The 13,819-nt window shown below is 40.1% G+C and overlaps 1 pseudogene; it reads right to left on the bottom strand.

Moving 5' to 3' along the window:
• The window catches only part of LOC138941803 (uncharacterized), a 128,919-nt pseudogene that overhangs the window by 465 nt on the left and 114,635 nt on the right, over positions 1-13,819 (bottom strand).

Raw genomic sequence — 13,819 nt, 5'->3', positions numbered from 1 at the left:
CTAAAGCGCGGATATTATTGTGCGAACTTATTATTAAATTTAAAAATATCAATTTAATTTTTATATATTTATACCCACGCTGAAGATAGACCAAGAAACGGTCCAAAACGGATCATTTTTAATGCACATTTGTTAATAAAATTTAATAATAAGTTTGCACACTAATACCAGCGTCTCTTTGGCTTTTATCTGCCAGTTTTTCCATTTAATTTATAATACATATTTTGCAAAATGGTATTATATAATATAATATTCACCCATTACGCATATACATATGCTTAAAACGAAGAGTTCTACTAATAAAATAAGACTAATAACATCGGCAAGTTTTCTGGTCATTCCTATCAAATTAATATGCCTCTGTAAAAGTTGGTTAAACCGATTGTAGATTTACGAACACGTAACATCTAAGTTTGCGAAATGGGCTCTTAGAATCTTCATTTGACCACAAACATGTAATGTAACGTTGATAAATAGCGCATCGTTACCTTTATAAAATAAAAATACATTGATATACAAAAAAATAATAAAATTTATGACTGTAATTAAAAGATATATTTTATAATGCAACAGATAATTGTTGTATATTTTTTCGGTCCATAACTTTTATGCAACTCTATCTTGATTTATAATTTTGTTTAAAAATATTTAATTTTTAATGATACATAAATTTTTTTTATATAATTGTTACGTCCTGGCGACTCCACGATTCCTTCCTTTCGCAATGTTGCGGCAACGATAATCGATCGGTGATAAAAATAAGTCGTTCAGTAAATGGAGCATCTTGCGCCACGCATTTCTTTAAACATTTAGTCACTTGTCAATATCAATATCTATGAGCAACCGTGGGAAAGACGCGAGAGACCGGTGACGAAACCGCGCGAGTCGCCTAAAAATAAATAAAATCAGTAGATACCCTCGAAATAGAATTTTCCAACGGAAGAATAAATTCATATCGAAAAGATAATAAAATTCCCTCTAAGAAAATATCCGACAAACGTAACTAAATCAATAATGATGAAACTCCTGTGACGACATATCCAGTAACGACGGTAAGACCCTTTCTAATCAGATCACGTGCGCAAGACAAAATCTAATGCCCAACTGATATCGAGATCACCAATCGACGATCGCCACGGGTAAAAATTCGAAAAAGTAGGAGAAACACCCCGCCTAATGAGGGCACTGGCATAATTTTTAATTCGTTGGAGACTTGGAACATTCCCACTCTTAGAAATTAGAATACACCCCTAAAAAAGAGATATAAAAAGAGGGCCATGACCCAAAGGGCCACTCACTCACTTGCTTACCACTTCACTTACTTAGCACTTGTTTTATTCACTTAATTCTTGTTGCGTCTTCAGTTAACATAAGTCTCATTAAGTGCCGTGGCACCGCGAAAACTACTAGAAAAATTATACCAGTGCACTCATCGCCTGGCTAATCTGGAACCCGGCAACCCAGCACATTAAGAAATTCCACCCCTTCACCTACAAAACAAAAAGTAAGTCACATTCATCCAATTGAATTTGCGCTATTAACCCTCGTGAGATATAACGCATTACGTTATATTATATTAACGCTGGTTTTCATAGTGAAAACCAGATCCGGCAGTCCAAGCCAAACGGTCATTCACAGGAGTCGGAGGACTCGAACGCCGGTAAAATGCAGATTCTGCGCTACTCACAATAACAATTCAACAACAGTATCTGTTAGACCTACTCTTCCCCTCTCGCCTAACTACCCCTCCCCCAGCTACTCCCCAATCTACTTCCCCGAAGTCACTGAACTTCCGCTTTCCCCTCGTTCATTCTCCTCTCTATCTACTGTCCTCCTAAACAATTCACCCCCAACTTCCCCGCACCTTTCAGAGTTGGAATTCAACCAAGCGATAGAAGAGTTTTGCAACGAATTGCCCGACCTGGAAGCCGACTCATCTTACCAAGATTAACCAAACCTAAAAATTCCCCCTTCTCTCTTTCTCCCTCCTTCATACCGCATCCTCTTACTCACTCTCACACATACACACACATGTTTTTATTTATTTTTTATTATTTATTATTAAACCTTTACATTGTATTAACCAGTCAGAACCTAAAATTTAACGGTAGAGACTTTCCCTCGTCATTCTGACTGATGCTCTCCGTACCATTGTAACACCCGCGGAGCGATAAGCTCAATCACACAACCACTCACACTCACACGATAAATGTAATCACTTCTTACATATATATTATATACCATGTATTCGAACTTTTATTTTTATTAATGAATAAAATTATATTTTTTATTAATTGAACATTTCTTAACCCCTCTCTCGTTCCCAGTACGAAGATCGCACTAGGTCCCATCCCGCGTAAAAGGGATTAAATTCCCTGACCGAAAAAGGACCACCGAGCGAACGTCTGAATAAACAGCGTAATAGCGATCCGAACGGTCGTTTACCTGCTTTGCGGACCTGTCAGTTCGTTCGACCCGATTCCGAACGCCACGAGACGTTTAAACTTCGGGAAAATAAAAGATAATTCTTGCGCCCTTCCGTCGACTTATCCTTCCTCGAGTCTGGACGTAACATAATTATAACTTTCTAATGCTTTTTTATATACTATTAGTATATTTTTTATAATGCACATGTAATAATGGGTAATACAATAAATGATGCATACGGCACAAAAATTCTTGTAGTTTTACAGCAAGCTTAATTCAGCGAACAGTAATGAGTTTACGCGCGTAATTGTCTTCTCTTACGTTGCTTAATTAAGAAACATAATATCTCATCTATTTTATTTGTGGAAGAATTAATCGAGTTGATTTTACATCTCGAATTCAATGTAACAATGTATTTATTATGTAAAAGCGAATTTTTGCGCTTTGACATATGATATATGAATAATAACGAAAAATGGGAAAGCGAAATATATCGCATTAATGAATAACCAATAAGTAAATTACATACATATATGTATGTATACAAGGTGTATTATTTTAAATGATGCAATGGAATATCTCTTAAAGTAAAAGAGATTGGAAAAAATGTTTCAGAGAATAATTTTATAATTCCGAGGAGCCCACATGATAAAAATATGAACTTGAGTGATTTTTTCAAGGTGTGATCAATGTGATCGATGTTTTCTTAAATGAAACCCCACATTTTTTATTGCATATTCTAGTGGCTTATCTCGAGAGCTTTTCAAAACGCTATTATATAGTATTTTTTTATTAAGTATTTTTTGAGTTATTTTATATTTTAATCAGACATTTTTTGATATAAAAAATAAAATATCTTGTAAAATATTTAGTTTTCGATAATTTTACCGTAATTCTGTATGTACAGAATAATGAGATAAATCAATTAGTATTAAAAAAATAATTGTTTTTAAGAAAAAATATGTGATTTACAATGTATTTTTTTAAACAATAATTTGATTTTTTTATACTAATCGATTTGTCTTATTATTCTTTATATAAAAATATTACGGTAAAATTATCAAAAACTAAATATTTTACAAATTGTTTTATTTTTTATATCAAAATATGTCAAAATAAAATATAAAATAACTCAAAAAATACTTAATGAAAAAATACTTTTCTATGGTGTTTTAAAAAGCTCTCGAGATAAGCTATAAGAATATGCAATAAAAAATGTGGGGTTCCATTTAAGAAAACATCGATAACATCGACCTCACCTTGAAAAGGTCACTCAAGGTCAAGTCCATATTTTTATTATGTGTCTGTCTTGGAACCATAAAACTATTGTCTGAAATATTTTTTTCAATCTCTTTTATTTTAAGAGATATTTAGCTTCATCACTTGAAATGATATACTCTATATAAATACAGGGTGTCCCAAAGCCAATGCTCGTAAGCAGGTAGAGCACACTAAACTGAACAGAAAAATCCTGTAACATTTTTTTTCTAAAGCGTTTAATAAAGGAATTATTATTGAGTAAAATCTGACGAATCAACGTCGACCTTTAATGTGCGCGCGCCTGGTAATGTGCGTGAGCGCTCCGTCGCTACGGCGGCGTACACTATCAGGCGGACGGCTCACCGACGTGAGTAGTATAGGGGCCACTATAGCTAGACACAATAAACTCCACCACTCGGCCACTAGCGCCGATCCCCTGCTGTGCCTGTCTGGGGCCCTCCCCCCAAAAGTGTCTGCGGAAAAATAGAGTGGAGGGAACTCGTGGACATCTACAAGGGAATTTTCCTTTTAAATTAAAAATTTTTTTTTTAATATTTTTATTTTTTTCAGGCTAGTGGAAATACTCGGGATTCGAACCAGGGTCCTCCACATTTTAAAACAGGGTCTTAGTATGCTGAAATCTTATTAGAATGAGAATTAGATGTAGTATTTGTAGAAAGTAGTCCGATGGCATAGGGGCCTTTGCGCTCTGATTGGCCCCCTATAGTGGCCGGTAGTTTGATTGATGAAGAGCATTGTTTTTTGGGTGAGAGGGAAAAATGCGGCAAAATAACAGGTGTGTAAGAATCGGCAAAATGACGACAGCCGAAGATGGAGATGTCTCTCGGCATATGGCTTCCACCCTCCCCTTCTCCGTGAGGAAAATCGAAAAATATCGTGCGATATATGTCATCTTCTCCTTCACCCTTCTGTTGAAAAGAGAAAATCGCGAGGCAGGCAGGGGCGGCGCAACTCACCGTCCGATGCTAGTGATTACGCGAGGCGCTCGCTGCGATCAACTGTTTGCTACATGTGATGGGGCGTATGTGTGAGAGAGAACGTATATGCGTATACACACACATACACATTCTCTCTCTCTCTCTCTCTCTTTTACACCCATCGCATGTAGCAAACAGCTGATCGCACACACGTACTCTCTCTCTCTCTCTCTCTCTCTCTCTCTGTCTTTCTCTTTTACACCCATCGCATGTAGCAAACAGCTGATCACACACATGCACTCTCTCTCTCTCTCTCTCTCTCACTTATTCTTACTTATTATGTAGTAATTCGTTGTCTTCATACGACTCAATAAGTAATACTTCCGTGTGACACAACGAGTAACTAGCAAACTTTTTTTCACTCACAAATTGTACCACTTATCGAACTTTTACGAATTAATCCACGCACTTTATCGATAAATTGAATTTATTAACTATTATAACGGTTAATCACAATCTACTGATTACTAACGATTAATTATTAAAATAACTCGAAGAAAGAAACGTGTTATTCGATGCGGGGACTGCGCGACGACAACAAGCAAGTTACGTCAGTACTAGCGTTGCTAGCTGCCGGCTGCCGAACGACTGAATGTATCACATTACGCCTGATCGACGCTATCATGTGTCCTGTGATCGGCTAAAGCCTCCGACATTGTAAATTCGATAGTTTCAAAAATATGAAAATATAATGACGTATAACATCGTTTTTTTTTAATAAATTCAGTTTATCGATAAAGTGCGTGGATTAATTCGATGAGCGGTCAATTTGTGAGTGAAAAAAAGTTTGCTAGTTACTCGTTGTATCATACGGAAATATTACTTTGTAACGATACCGTTACCAGCCTCGCGGGCCGACCAGCCGCCCGCAATTTTGAGGCTCGGCGCCTATGGCGCCCCTAAACTTCCACACCCGTGTCGCGGCCCCACCGTGGGGCCGCCCCACCACGCGCTCCCACCACGCGCCGACTCGCGTGAGTGGGAGGCCGACCGCCGGTATATAAGGCGCTCCGGCAAACGTAGCGTTACCAGTTCCCGATCCCGAGTCCTACCTCGTACAACTCCAGATCCGAAACCTCTACCGCGTTACACCAGGCTACGGGCTACCCGTAGTTACGCCGGGCTACCCGGTTGCTGGGACGGCGCACCCTAATACCTAGCGTTACACCAGGTCACGGGCTACCCGTGGTTATGCCGGGCTTCCCGGTTGCTGGGACGACGCATCCGACCCCGCGTTAAACCAGGTCACGGGCTACCCGTGGTTATGCCGGGCTTCCCGGTTGCTGGGACGGCGCATCCTACCCCGCGTTAAACCAGGTCACGGGCTACCCGTGGTTATGCCGGGCTTCCCGGTTGCCGGGACGGCGCACCCTACCAGTAGATAAGTTCGCACCGCGTTATACCGTAAGACCGTTTGCATATATACCGTGACCCGTTTGTATCGTAAGACCGCTTTGGTCTCCGCGTTCTGGTAGCTTCCCGCATCGCTTTGTAAATACACCGCGACCTGTTCGTATTATAAGACCGCATTGTACATACTGCGACTTTTAACTAGAGAATAAAATAGACTTTAGAATTCCCGCCAGTGTCGCGCAGTTTCTATCTTCACCCCCGGCCCTCAAACTACTACGGGAGCTTCAGTCCTTTTAAGGATAGAACACCGAGAACGCCGACGCCCCGTCCTTTTAAGGATAAGGCAGTCAGGCAGTTGGAATTACATTGAGGGCCCCGCGACACCCCGTAGTGTTTAAGATCTGTACTGTCCCAATAATAATAATCGTAGGTTAATTGCATGCAAATCCCGCGACTGCGGAACACGGCCGTTTGAGCCACCCGGGCTCGCTGCCCGGGCTCCACGCGCACAACTGTATACCCGCACCGTTCCCGCATGTTGCTCCGCGCTTAGCTTTAAGTATTAAATATCGTTTGTAATCACCGCATGAATAAACGGATTCGTTTAAACCGATTACCCGAAGGTAAAGTAAGTTGGAGTTTCCCCCTTCTCCCGAATCCTGGCACCGGCGAGCCTTGATCCGCGGCGTACGGGAAAGGTGAACCGTTACAACTTATTGAGTCGTATGAGGGCAACGAATCTCTACATACAAGGTAAGAGTCAATGAGTGAGTGTATGTGTGTGTGTGTGTGTGTGTGTGAGAGAGAGAGAGAGAGAGAGAGAGAGAATGTGTACCAGGTATATAAATATGAAACCGGAATTTTTGTATAGAAAATACACGTTTATTGTATGAAAATGATAAAAAATATTTTATTCGAAGTATTGCCCATTGCTAGCTATACATTTTTCCCATCTGTCTAACAATTTGTGGATGCCACGCCAAAAAAACTGTTACACCTTTGAGGCAAACCAGTCATCGAGCCATTTTCGTACATTTTCGTAAGAAGTGAAGTGCTGCTCAGCAAGTGCGTGTCCCATCGATGCAAATAAGTAGTAATTGGATGGAGCCAAGTCTGGTGAGTAAGCCGCATGCGAAAGTATTTCCCAACTAAACGCGTCAATCGTTTCCTTGACCGGTTTTGCTGTGTGTGATGGTGCATTATCATGAAGCAAAATCACTTTGTGTTGCCTTTTTTGATATTCTGGTCGTTTTTCACGCAAAGCTTGATTCAAATCGATCATTTGTTGTCGGTAGCGTTCAGTATTAACGGTTTCGCCAGGTTTTAGCAGCTCATAATAGATCACACCCTTCTTCCACGTTCTTCGTTTCTCACGTCAAAATCGCCACTTTTGAATTTTTTAAACCACTCAAAGCATTGTGATTTACCAAGAGCATGCTCATCGTAAGCTTCGACAAGCATTTGATGCAATTCTGCAGCAGTTTTCTTCAAATGGTAACAGAAAATCAATGCTATCCGCAGATCGTAGTTTCCAGGCACAAAATTTGACATGTTCAACGCTATTAAAAACTGTGCTGTTGTATGAAACTTGTATTGTTGTGAGTTGAAAATCTTTATCAGATGTCAAAACAAGAAAATGGCGCCAATGACGCGGTTTGACGGTAACTACATTGACAGCTAGGACCATCTATGGGCAAATTCCGGTTTCATATTTATATACCTGGTATGTATACGCGTATACGTTCTCTCTCATACATACACCCCATCACATGTAGCAAACAGTTGATCACAGCGAGCGCCTCGCGTAATCACTAGCATCGGACGGTGAGTTGTGCCGTCCCTGCCTGCCTCGCGTACGCGGCCCGTAATTTGTTAACTATTTTGGCTTATAACTTAAAAACTAAGCCTCGGAAAAAATTTTGGCAAAGAAAAAATCGTCTTAGAATTGAGTCAAATATGTGACATTTGTTATAGCCCGAACAGGCTATATACGAATTATTAAATATATTATTCTAAATACATATTATTTTATATGATTGCCCAACGTGTAACGCGAATACAGATCACGTTACGAGCGTTGACCGAACAAAGCGCTGACAACGCGAGCCACGCGCTAAGCCCGAGCGACCGTGCAATCATTTCATTGCGAAAACGCGGAAATCAGGGCAAGCGGAAGAAGGACATTGCGAAAATGCAACGTAGAAGTCCTACTTAAAAGCGAAATAAAAAGGAATAAAGAAATTGCGAAAGTGCAAGCAAAGAAGTCCTACTTAGAACTTCTTAGCTTGCATCCGGATATTGCCAAAATCAAGCGACACGACACACAGCCTTGTCGCTAAACGACCCCCTCCCGGGAAGCCAAGGGGAGTTAATAAAAAGGCCCACCGCTAACGAACGGCGGGCAGTCTTGATCATTAATTAATATTACGCGGGCAATCTTTATTCCTTTACGCGAGCAATATCTCTAACAACCGCGAGTGTCAAAACGAGTATCAATAATTATTATAATATTGAATAGCCACGCAGTCGGCAGAAATATATACGAAGAAGCGAGAGGCGAGTCTCGAGACCGAAACTCGATTCTAGACACGCGCACGTTAAGATATCCGTTATCGTGATACGCGACGCGAGCGAAAGTGCGGGAACATTGTAATCAAATCACAAATAAAATAGATATTAATATATTTATTTAACTGAAAAGGTGTCAATCTTTAAACAAATAAAAACAGTGAAGTTCTCAGGCGGAGCCCGAATTCCCAAATTCCTTCCGGCAAACGATCCCAACTACCGTGCCTCTCCGGAGGCACAACACATTGTAAGGACAGAAGGTTGTTTTGAATCACCCTGTATCACATCCGTATGGCAGCGAAGAACGACTAATAAACCAACGTTTTATTAATACAGGCTCACATACTTTAGTTTCGTCCTGTGTTACGATCTCATGAAACGCGGTGCGACGAATTGCTCTAATACGTATGTTTATTGAAGTTCTAGTCAATTCTTCTACGTTTTCTTCATTTTCTCGTACTCTCTCTTTAGTTAGCAATAAATTCCTAATACTATTAAAATTGACTAACCGTGAATTTTCGTAATTTAGGGTTATGCCTTTAACTTTACATGACTCGTGCGTTTGGCCGTCTGGTGCGCGTACAACATATGCATAAAATTTCGGACCACCGGACAATCTTGTCGCAATCGCGAATGAAACTTATCGCCATGAATATTATCTCACCGTTTACGGATAATATATCGGTTATTTCATGCGTGGCACTTGTCAACAATGCTATAAAACGTGCGGCGTTCTCACGACCTCGGTATTAGGTAAATTGGACCGCTGACTAAAGAACATCGCACTAATCATATGGAAAATCTGTCCCGGTCAAATCAATTGGTTTTTACATATGTTGTAGCTTTAGACCTACTGAACAAAAGATGTAATGGGCACAAAGCTCAATAATGGACAGTTATCGAGTTATAACCAGTCAAACATGAAAAATTCGGACTGCCGAATAGTCAAATCTCGGAAGGTATTGATTTTTTTGAAAAATGTTTGAAACAAACATAGTAGGGTTTTACAAAATCTGTTAGTTGGTGACATGATTTGTGAATTTTGAATGACCTTGAAAAGCTCCGTGAACAAGAGAACTTCTTGATAAATCTAGAGAGGTTAATATTGTTCAAGCGCGAGTTGAAGTAGAAAGGATGTTCTATAGAAATGCACAATGGATACATTTACATGAAGGACAGTTACGTGACTTTCCACGCCTAACATTAGAATATTTACGAGATTTGACTATTGGTACATTTCAGGTTCGTCTAGCAAGATCTTATATTCAAGATAAGATGCAGCGTGATGCACAAGAAGAATTTCAATTGGATTCGTTGTTTGATGAACAAGGTTTCATAAGGGTGCGAGTGTTTTCACGATTCCGTAATGCTACAAAACATCAAATATTTATAGCTTACAACATAAGAGATGCAGATAATATAGATGATGAGAGGGAGGCGATTTTTGGTTATTACTGCACCTGTAAGTCAGGCGCACGGACTGTGGGTACATGTGCACATGTAACCAGCGTATTGTGGTATTTAGGATATGCACGACACCAGCCCAATGTTCGTTATCCCTCTTCATCATTATTGAACACAATATTAGATGCCGCTCAGAGACCACCACAGCAGGATCCAAATAATGAGTAATATACAATAAGATCATTTATTTTATTACCCCACACATACACACACACATACACACACAGCAGAGAGGGTTTGGAGTCAAAAAATACTACGGGAGTGACGAACCGTGGGGTCCTTATCTCTGCTGTGACACGTAAAGATTTTTGTTCACGGAGCTTTTCAAGGTCATTCAAAATTCACAAATAATGTCACCAACTAACAGATTTTGTAAAACCCTACTATGTTTGTTTCAAACATTTTTCAAAAAAATCAATACCTTCCGAGATTTGACTATTCGGCAGCCCGAATTTTTCATGTTTGACTAGTTATAACTCGATAACTGTCCATTATTGAGCTTTGTGCCCATTACATCTTTTGTTCAGTAGGTCATAAGCTACAACATATGTAAAAACCAATTGATTTGACCGGGACAGATTTTCCATATGATTAGTGCGGGGTTCTTTGCCCCAAAAACAATTTAAGTACAGTTTCGTGACAAAACCGGGATTCCGAGCGACAGTACGTTTATCAAGAACGATATCTTCGGTTTTCTCATACTCCCGCAGATATCTTTCTTTAGCATCGTAGTCGTTTTCCCCGCATTTGCTCGGCCACCCGCTGGCTTCTTGTTTAAGTTGCAAAAATGTATTTATATACCCGGCGAACAATCCACCTTGACGGGTCATATGATCGAATTGACTATTTTTATATTGCCAAATTTCACTTACAACCGTCACGAAATAACCCTTTCGACGGCTTTGCGTAATTCGCAGGACACCCACATACCTTCGAATTCGCGTTCCTTAGCATTGTTATGCATACAGACCGATAATGACAATGTTTCACAGCAACTGCAACATAATGCAAAAAGCAATTTTCCTTGCGTGCAATATGGGAATACAGGATAAAATAAATCACACGGTGGAAGTACTTTGCACCGTCTGAGACTTTTGATCGTAATAAAATTATAATTCGGTGCCCTCCATAAATCAGGATGACCGATCGGGAAAGCACCTGTCTTCAAAACATGTAGGTACAAGGAGCATACGTCCACGTATCGTATTTTTTCCAAACCTGTAACCTCATAGCGCGTCACAATATTCCCCGTGCGTCCACCAAAAAATGCATCGCGCGGATCGAGCGGAGGCGTTTCCACCAACGGATGGTTTTATATTCACGCATTTCGCGATTATCTCGCATATCGCAATCGAAAGAGCACTCCTACTTTTCTATCACAAAGTATTTGCGTTGTCAAAGTCTCCACGAGATTGCGAGAGTTCGCTCATAACGTGAATCAATCATATCCTTGCAATCCGTTGTAGAAAGTGGTCTATCGCGATTCATACGAAAGCAAGATGGGCATCCGTGCCAAAACCATTCGTGAAATTGTAGTACATGACGTTGAGGCGTCTCTGTATTAGGCGTTTCATAATATCCATCGACAAGCGTGTCATCGATTGTACGATATTCGCGCGCGCGCCCTGCGTGGTTTATAGAATGTCCGAGCTCACGTTCCTTCCATATCAACTACTGCAGAGCTTTACGGGAATGATTGGTTTCTTTTCTGTATTCGCCAGTTGGAATGACGCCTATCATATTTTGTCGCAAAAAGTTTTTCCGAAAAACAGTCATGCACAGTCGAAGCAATTGTGTATTCCTCAAACGGACATACATTCCCACGATCAATAAAAATTTTTATGAACGTCATACATGCTTGTCGAAGAATATCAACGTCGGTACGACAATAGTGAATGATCTCGCGTTGAAAATCGAACACGGTGTTTTTTTGTCGCATATCAGCATGCCATACAAAAAAGCATTCGGGTTCTTCCGATTTCATTTGTTTCCGGAGAATAATAATGCGGCCTGGGGCCGACATATGACTGATTTTCAACAGTGTTAAACAAATGCGGAAAAATGCCTTTATCCGACGTATCCTGTAATCCGAAGGCCTTCGGTAACTCGGATAAGCATGTAATTAACACTGTCGATGAATTTCGTATGTCCTATCGTTAACACCACAGCATAATGGTGAAAAAAGAAGAACCTGATAAAAAGTTGACGACATCGAATAGAGCAATAAAGAATACTAGACGGTTTATTGGAAAGAGAAACATATGCTTTTTGATATGTCATTTGAAAAAAAATCAAAGAATCGTATCCTTACGAGCCGCCGACAATAAGCTCATAAAGTGCATTCAAGAGTGCATTTTCAATACATTAAAGGATAACGTACTGCTTCGTTGTACCGATAAAAAGCGATTAGCCAAACATAAAACGGTCCTACGGCGTGTTGCGGAAAAACAAGGTAATTGGAAGACTAAAAGAAAACTGTTAGTACAGCGAACTGGATTTTTATCCTATCTTATTAGACCTATACTAGAGATTATATTATCCCGGATTATCGCGGCGAATGAAAGAGAAAAATACAATTCTATACAACCCGTACATTCTCTGTATAGGAAAAATAATAAAAATAATAAAAAAGGAAAGTATTAACAACTGTACAATGGAGAGGGCTAAGAAAATGGTTTTGATATCTACCGAAAATCTTGAGAGAATGCAGCGAATGCAATAGCAATCGGAAATGGCATCTATTGCGATGACTGATAACTCGCCGAAGAAAAATATGGAAATACCAAATGCGGAAATTGTAAATAATAATAACAATAATTTAGTACGAACACCGGGAACAGCTTTATCGCGACTCGATGCGGAGATGTGGCGTATTCTCGCGGCTCCTGTCGACAAGGACAAAAGATGGAAATTGTATAAGGAATGTTATAACTCGAAAGGCTATACACGAATTAATAGATATATATTATTTTAGATATATATTATTTTACACAATAAGGCATTGCTTAACGTGTAACGCGAATACAGATCACGAGCGTTGACTGAGCGAAGCGCTGACAACGCGAGCCACGCGTGAAGCCCAAGCGACCGCGCAATCACTCCATTGCGAAAACATAGAAATCAGGGCAAACGGAATAAGGAAAGCTTTTAGCTCTTTAGCTTGCATCCGGGTCTTGCCGCCAAAGTCGAGCGACGACACTTGGCCCGGCCGCCAAACGATCCCCTCCCGGGAAACCAAGGAGACATAATAAAAAGGCTTATCGCTAATAAGCGGCGGGTAGTCTTTAACATTAATTAACATTACGCGGGCAGTCACAATAATTATCAAGTGGGCAGTCAATAACGCTAATTACGGGCAACTATTAAATTGAAACAATTGGCAGAAATGCGAAAAATCGAAGAGTGAGTCTCGCGACCGAAACTCGATTCCAGACACGCGTACGCCAAGATATCCGGTATCGCGATACGCGACGCGAGCTAACGTGCGGGAATTTTGTAATCAAGCCAATTTATGAATAAAGCAGATATATATATATATATATTTATTCCGAATACAAAAGTGTCATTTCCTTTTATAATAAAATCAGTGAGTTACTCGGGCGGAGCCCAAATTCCTTTCAGCAAACGATCCCAACTATCGTGCCTTTCCGGAGGCATAACATAACTTGGTAGCAGCGGTGGGATCTGCCGGAGCATCGTCAGAGCTCACTCAAAACCTGCAAAAGACACGGTTGTGTTAAAAAGCGGGC

Source organism: Polyergus mexicanus, unplaced genomic scaffold (genome assembly GCF_030449975.1).
Source record: "Polyergus mexicanus isolate NDT 795.1 unplaced genomic scaffold, iyPolMexi1.0 SCAF_20, whole genome shotgun sequence".
NCBI lineage: Eukaryota > Metazoa > Arthropoda > Insecta > Hymenoptera > Formicidae > Polyergus > Polyergus mexicanus.
The sequence above is the reverse complement of the archived record's forward strand: the minus strand, read 5'-3'. Positions and strand labels throughout refer to the sequence as shown.